Below are 6,174 nucleotides of genomic sequence, written 5' to 3'. Positions count from 1 at the left end.
AACCAAAAAAAAATAAGATAAAATAAAATAATTAGAAATTAAAATATAAATTTTGAAAAATAAAATAATTACTTAATTAAGAAGATTTGAAAAACTTTGGATATGATTTTTGAAAGGGATTTTGAATTTAATGAGAAAAGAGAAAAATAATAAAATGACACCAAACTTAGAATTTTTTTTATCAAAACAAAGAAAACAAACAGGAAAACCTTAAATATCAAGATGAACACTGAGAGCAACTTTTGAAAAATTTTTAAGAAAACAGAAACACAAAGGACACCAAACTTAAAAATTTTTATACTCTGAGCACTAATAATTCGAAAAAAAATGAAAGAAAAATAAACTTAATGCAATTGACATCAAACTTAAAATATGGAACTAAACTCAAATAGAAGACTAAATTATGAAGTTATTGGTTTTGAAAACTTTCGAAAATAATTTAGAAAAATAAAATAAAGATTTTAGAATTTTAACCAAAAATAATAATAGAAGACTCTAAACCAAAAAGAAAAATTTTTCCTAATCTAGGCAACAAAATAAACCGTCAGTTGTCCAAACTTGAACAATCCCCGGCAACGGCGGCAAAAACTTGGTGCACGAACTTACAATCACACTTTTGCAATTCCGCACAACTAACCAGCAAGTGCACTGGGTCGTCCAAGTAATACCTTACGTGAGTAAGGGTCGATCCCACGGAGATTGTCGGCTTGAAGCAAGCTATGGTTATCTTGTAACTCTTAGTCAGGATATCAATAATAATTCTTAGTTTTGGAATGAGTAAAAGAACATGGATTAAATAATACTTGTTATGCAGTAATGGAGAACATGTTAAGGTTTTGGAGATGCTCTGTCTTCTGAATCTCTGCTTTCCTACTGTCTTCTTCTTCACGCACACAAGGCTCCTTCCATGGCAAGCTGTATGTTGGTGGATCACCGTTGTCAATGGCTACCATCCGTCCTCTCAGTGAAAATGGTCCAGCTACGGGTTTCGTAGGGCTAATCATCTGTCGGTTCTCACTAGTGTTGAAATAAGATCCATTGATCCTTTTGCACACTGGCACTACGCCCAACATTTGTGAGTTTGAAGCTCATCATAGTCATCCCTTCCCGGATCCTACTCGAAATACCACAGACAAAGTTTAGACTTTCTGGATCTCAAGAATGCTGTCAATTGGTTCTAGCTTATACCACGAAGACTCTGATCTCACAGATTTGAATGCTCTGTTGTCAGGAGAGGCAATCAAACCCGTGAACCAGGAACCAAAGAGATACACACTCAATCTAAGGTAGAACGGAAGTGGTTGTCAGGCACGCGTTCATAGGTTGAGAATGGTGATGAGTGTCACGGATCATCACATTCATCATGTTGAAGTGTGAGTGAATATCTTAGAATAAAAATAAGCGTGATTGAATGGAAAACATTAGTAATTGCATTAATCCATCGAGACACAGCAGAGCCCCTCACCCCCAACCATGGAGTTTAGAGACTCATAACGTAGAAGATACAAAATTCATATGTAAAAATATCATGAGGTACAAAATGAATCTCTAAAAGTGGTTTTTATAATAAACCAGTGACCTAGGTTTACAGAAAATGAGTAAGCTAAGATAGATAGTGCAGAAATCCACTTCTGGGGCCCATTTGATGTGTGTTTGGACTGAGCATTGAAGCTTTCACGTGCATAGACTATTCCTGGCATTAAACTTCAGCTTTTGTGCCAGTTTGGGTGTTTAACTCTAACTTTTATGCCAGTTCTGGCGTTTAACGCCAGAAAAGGGTAGAAAGTTGGCGTTTAGACACCAGTTTACGTTATCAAAACTCGGGCAAAGTATGTACTATTATATATTGATGAAAAGTCCAAGATGTCTACTTTCCAACGCAATTGAGAGCGCTCTAATTAGGCTTCTATAGCTCCATAAAATCCATTTCCAGTATAGGGAGGTCAGAATCCAATAGCATCTGCAGTCCTTTCTCAGCCTCTGAATCAGATTTTTGCTCAGGTCCCTCAATTTCAGCCAGAAAATACCTGAAATTATAGAAAAATACACAAACTTATAGTAAAGTCCAGAAATGTGATTTTTGCATAAAAACTAATAAAAATATAATAAAAAGTAACTAAAACATACTAAAAACTTCATGAAAATATCACCAAAAAGCGTATAAAATATCCGCTCATCAACCAGTCATGCGTACGCATCGTCCATGCGTGCACGTCGGCTCCAGCTTCTCAAATCCTCAATTTCTTATGTTCCTTCCACTTTGGCATGCTTCCTTTCCATCCTCTAAATCATTCCTGCCCTATAAAACCTGAAAATACTTAACACACATATCACGACATCGAATGGTAATAAGAGAAGATTAAAAATTAGCAATTTTAAGGCCAAAGAAGCATGTTTTCAATCATAGCACAAAATTAGGAAGAAAACTTAAAAACATGCAATTTATATGAATAAGTGTGAGAATAGTTAACAAAATCCACTCAATTCAATCCTAAATATACCATAAAATAGTGGGTTATCAATCTCCCCACACTTAAACATTAGCATATCCTCATGCTAAACTCAAGAGAACCAGAGGAGTGAAGTGAAAATGGTAAGACTTATGCAATGCAACTTATCTATATGAATGCAACTACATGCTAAATGCTTCTATCTACTTGGTTAAAAGTAAATAAATCTTTTAAGAACAAATATGAACTAGATTCCACTAATTCAAATTATAAAATGAAGTACAAGTAAACTCGCAAGAGAAAGCTTGTGAAAGCCGGGAACAAAGAATTGAGTATGAACCCTCACCGAAAGTGTATACACTCTAATCACTCTAGTGTTTGAGGGTTGATTCTCTCGGTTCTCTACTAATCTTGCTTTCTAAGACTTGCTCTTCTTCTACCAATCAACAACATTTTAATGCACGAATACACATTTCAAGAGGTCTTTTCAAGGGTTGTAATGGAGTTAGGGTCAAGGTAGAAATATATTTGGTTAAGTGGACTAAAATCTGAATTCTTGATTAACCTAAACTTCCCACCTAACCTAAGACATTCCAAGTCATTACAATACAAAACCTACTACTCATTGACTGTCTTTACACAAATTTATGCACCTTTATATTTTTGAATACATATCATACGCATTGATATCATTATTTACCTTGGGACATTTTGTCCCCTTTTTATCGCTTTCTCTTTTTTTTTCTTTTTTTTTTCTTTCTTTCTCTTTTTTTTTTTTTGGATATGCATAAAGGAGTTAGTGCATATGATTAAAGTGTTAGATGCATGAATAAGTACCCAAACTATTTTCACATTTTCATATAAGAATATAAAATACCCACTTTCCAAACCAAGTATTCCCCAAACCCAAATTTCCCACACTTAATTCATGTGCACTCTCACTAGTCTAAACTAACCAAAGATTCAAATTGGGGACATTTATTATTTTCTGCTTAGAGTTAATGATGTGCTAAAATAAAGAATAAATGGGGTAAAATAGGCTCAACATTGGGTTGCAAAGGGTAATGAAAGGGTAAGGCCATATGGGTATGCGAGTTTTAGTGAAACAAAGGTCTCAATCACATAAGTGCATGCATACATCAAACAATGGAAATATAGAATCAAGCAAGACAAAGATCATAGTCTTAGAGAGAACAACACACACCAAGACAAAATATATTGGTTGATAAGATGCAACCAATTAAATAGGTTCAAAAATCTCACTAGGCTTATGTGTTCGAGCTCTAAAACCATGTTCCAAAAATAAATTTCTTCAAGCAAATTCAAAGATTTTAATTCAAATTAGTGAAGTGCCCTAAAATAGTTTCTTGGAAAAGAAATTATTACTTCGACCAAGTAGTACATAAATGCAAGCAACTAACTACACATGCAATCTATTATGCAATGCAATAACTAATCTAATAAAGAAAATTAAACATTGGTGTTGAAATAGGAAGTAGTTACCCACGAAAGTCGGTCTCGACCTCCTCACACTTAAAGATTGCACTGTCCTCGGTGTATGCAAAGATGAGCAAGGTGGATTAGGATACTGAAAGTCAGACTCCACCTTGTTGAGTTTTCATAATTGATGAGCTTCTTCAAAAGATTGTGTGGAGGGACTTGTTTGTCACCCCATTTAGAAGTGTTCCGTTTTTCTTCTTGATGGTCATCCCGAAAGGAGAGAAAAAGATGGAAGATTAAGCCCAAAAATAAAGCAAATAAAATATAGGTGGGGCTAATGCCAAATAAGAATGGGGTTCTCAACTACATGGTAGCTACAACATGTCAGTGAGAAAACAATGTAAACAAAGGGCATATTGATGAGCGGATAATTTATACGCTTTTTGGCATTATTTTTAGTATGTTTTTAGTAGGATCTAGTTACTTTTAGGGATGTTTTCATTAGTTTTTATGTTAAATTCACATTTCTGGACTTTACTATGAGTTTGTGTGTTTTTCTGTGATTTCAGGTATTTTCTGACTGAAATTGAGGGACTTGAGCAGAAATCAGATTCAGATGTTGAAAAAGGACTATTGATGCTGTTGGATTCTGACCTCCCTGCACTCAAAGTGGATTTTCTGGAGCTACAGAACTCGAAATGGCACGCTTCCAATTGCGTTGGAAAGTAGACATCAAGGGCTTTCCAGCAATATATAATAGTCCATACTTTGTCCAAAAATTGACGACGTAAACTGGCGTTCAACGCCAGCCTTCTGCCCAAATCTGGCGTCCAGCGCCAGAAAAGGATCCAAAACCAGAGTTGAACGCCCAAACTGGCACAAATACTGGCGTTCAGCTCCACAAATGGCCTCTACACGTGCTACACTTAAGCTCAGCCCAAACACACACCAAGTGGGCCCCGGAAGTGGATTTATACATCAAATACTTACTCATGTAAACCCTAGTAGCTAGTTTATTATAAATAGGACCTCTTACTATTGTATTAGGCATCCGGGATTGTATTTTGATCATGTGATCTCGTTTAGGGGGCTGGCCATCTCGGCCATGCCTGGACCTTTCACTTATGTATTTTCAACGGTAGAGTTTCTACACTCCATAGATTAAGGTGTAGCAGGAAAGCAGAGCTTCAGAGGAACGAAAAGCATCTCCATTCGCTTATCTGAAATTCCTACCAATGATTTACATAAGTATCTCTATCCCTATTTTATTATATAATATTCGAAAACACCATTATCACTTTATATCTGCCTGACTGAGATTTACAAGGTGACCATAGCTTGCTTCATACCAACAATCTCCGTGGGATTCGACCCTTACTCACGTAAGGTATTACTTGGACGACCCAGTGCACTTGCTGGTTAGTTGTATCGAAGTTGTGACAATTATGAATTAAGATCAGAGCACCAAGCTTTGGAGCCATTACCAGGATTTGTTCGAGCCTGGAGATCACAATTTCGTGCACCACATATCAACGGTGCAAGAATTGCAATAATGGTTAGGAAAAAGAGGGTCATGAAAGAAAATGTGAGTTCATATCAATACACAAAGAATGCAAGTAGCAATAAAGATTAAGCATTGATGTAAAAATTTTATTACCCAATCAATATAAAACAAGTCACGAGACACCAAAACAATGCATGTAGTATTCAACAGTTGAATAAGAAAATTCAACACTAATGGAAAAATAAAAAACTTAAAATGCAAAGAATAAAAATATGCGAATGCAATAAGCAAAAGAAAATAAAGAGGATAAAAATGAGAAGTGGAGTGTTGAAGAGAGGGAAAATAAGAAAGTAAGAAAGGGAGAAAAGAAATGGGAGGAGGGAAGAAAAAAGGAAGAAAGAAGAAGAATAAGTAGGAAAGAAGTGAAGAAAGAAGAGAGAAGAGAGAAATGGGGGATCGAACAGCGTGGGGATGCGACACGAACGCATCGTTCACGCGTACGCATGGGGTGCAAAGAAGAAGGTGACGCGTACGCATCTTCCATGTGTACGTGTGGGAATTAGAAAAGAGGAGACAACGCGTAAGCCTCGATCACACGTACGCGTGATAAGAGTTCGTGCTAGACGCACGAAGCTGGCAACATTCCATCACAACTCTCTAGTTTATGTACCAGGGATGGCAGCATTATCATACGACGTATGCGCAATCCACGCTTATGCGTGGATGGCCTAAAATGCAAATGATGCGTACGTATCAACAAGGCGCATGCGTGGGTTGGGT

The 6,174-nt window shown here is 36.4% G+C and overlaps 1 protein-coding gene across 1 annotated transcript in view; it reads right to left on the bottom strand.

The window, feature by feature from the left end:
* Positions 1-5,874, bottom strand: part of LOC107618270 — a 22,701-nt gene extending 16,827 nt beyond the window's left edge. The window contains exon 1 of the mRNA XM_021111341.1: positions 5,824-5,874. The gene's annotated coding sequence lies outside the window, so the exon portion shown is untranslated. The remainder of the gene's footprint in view (positions 1-5,823) is intronic.

Source organism: Arachis ipaensis, chromosome B09 (genome assembly GCF_000816755.2).
Source record: "Arachis ipaensis cultivar K30076 chromosome B09, Araip1.1, whole genome shotgun sequence".
Classification (NCBI taxonomy): domain Eukaryota; kingdom Viridiplantae; phylum Streptophyta; class Magnoliopsida; order Fabales; family Fabaceae; genus Arachis; species Arachis ipaensis.
The sequence above is the reverse complement of the archived record's forward strand: the minus strand, read 5'-3'. Positions and strand labels throughout refer to the sequence as shown.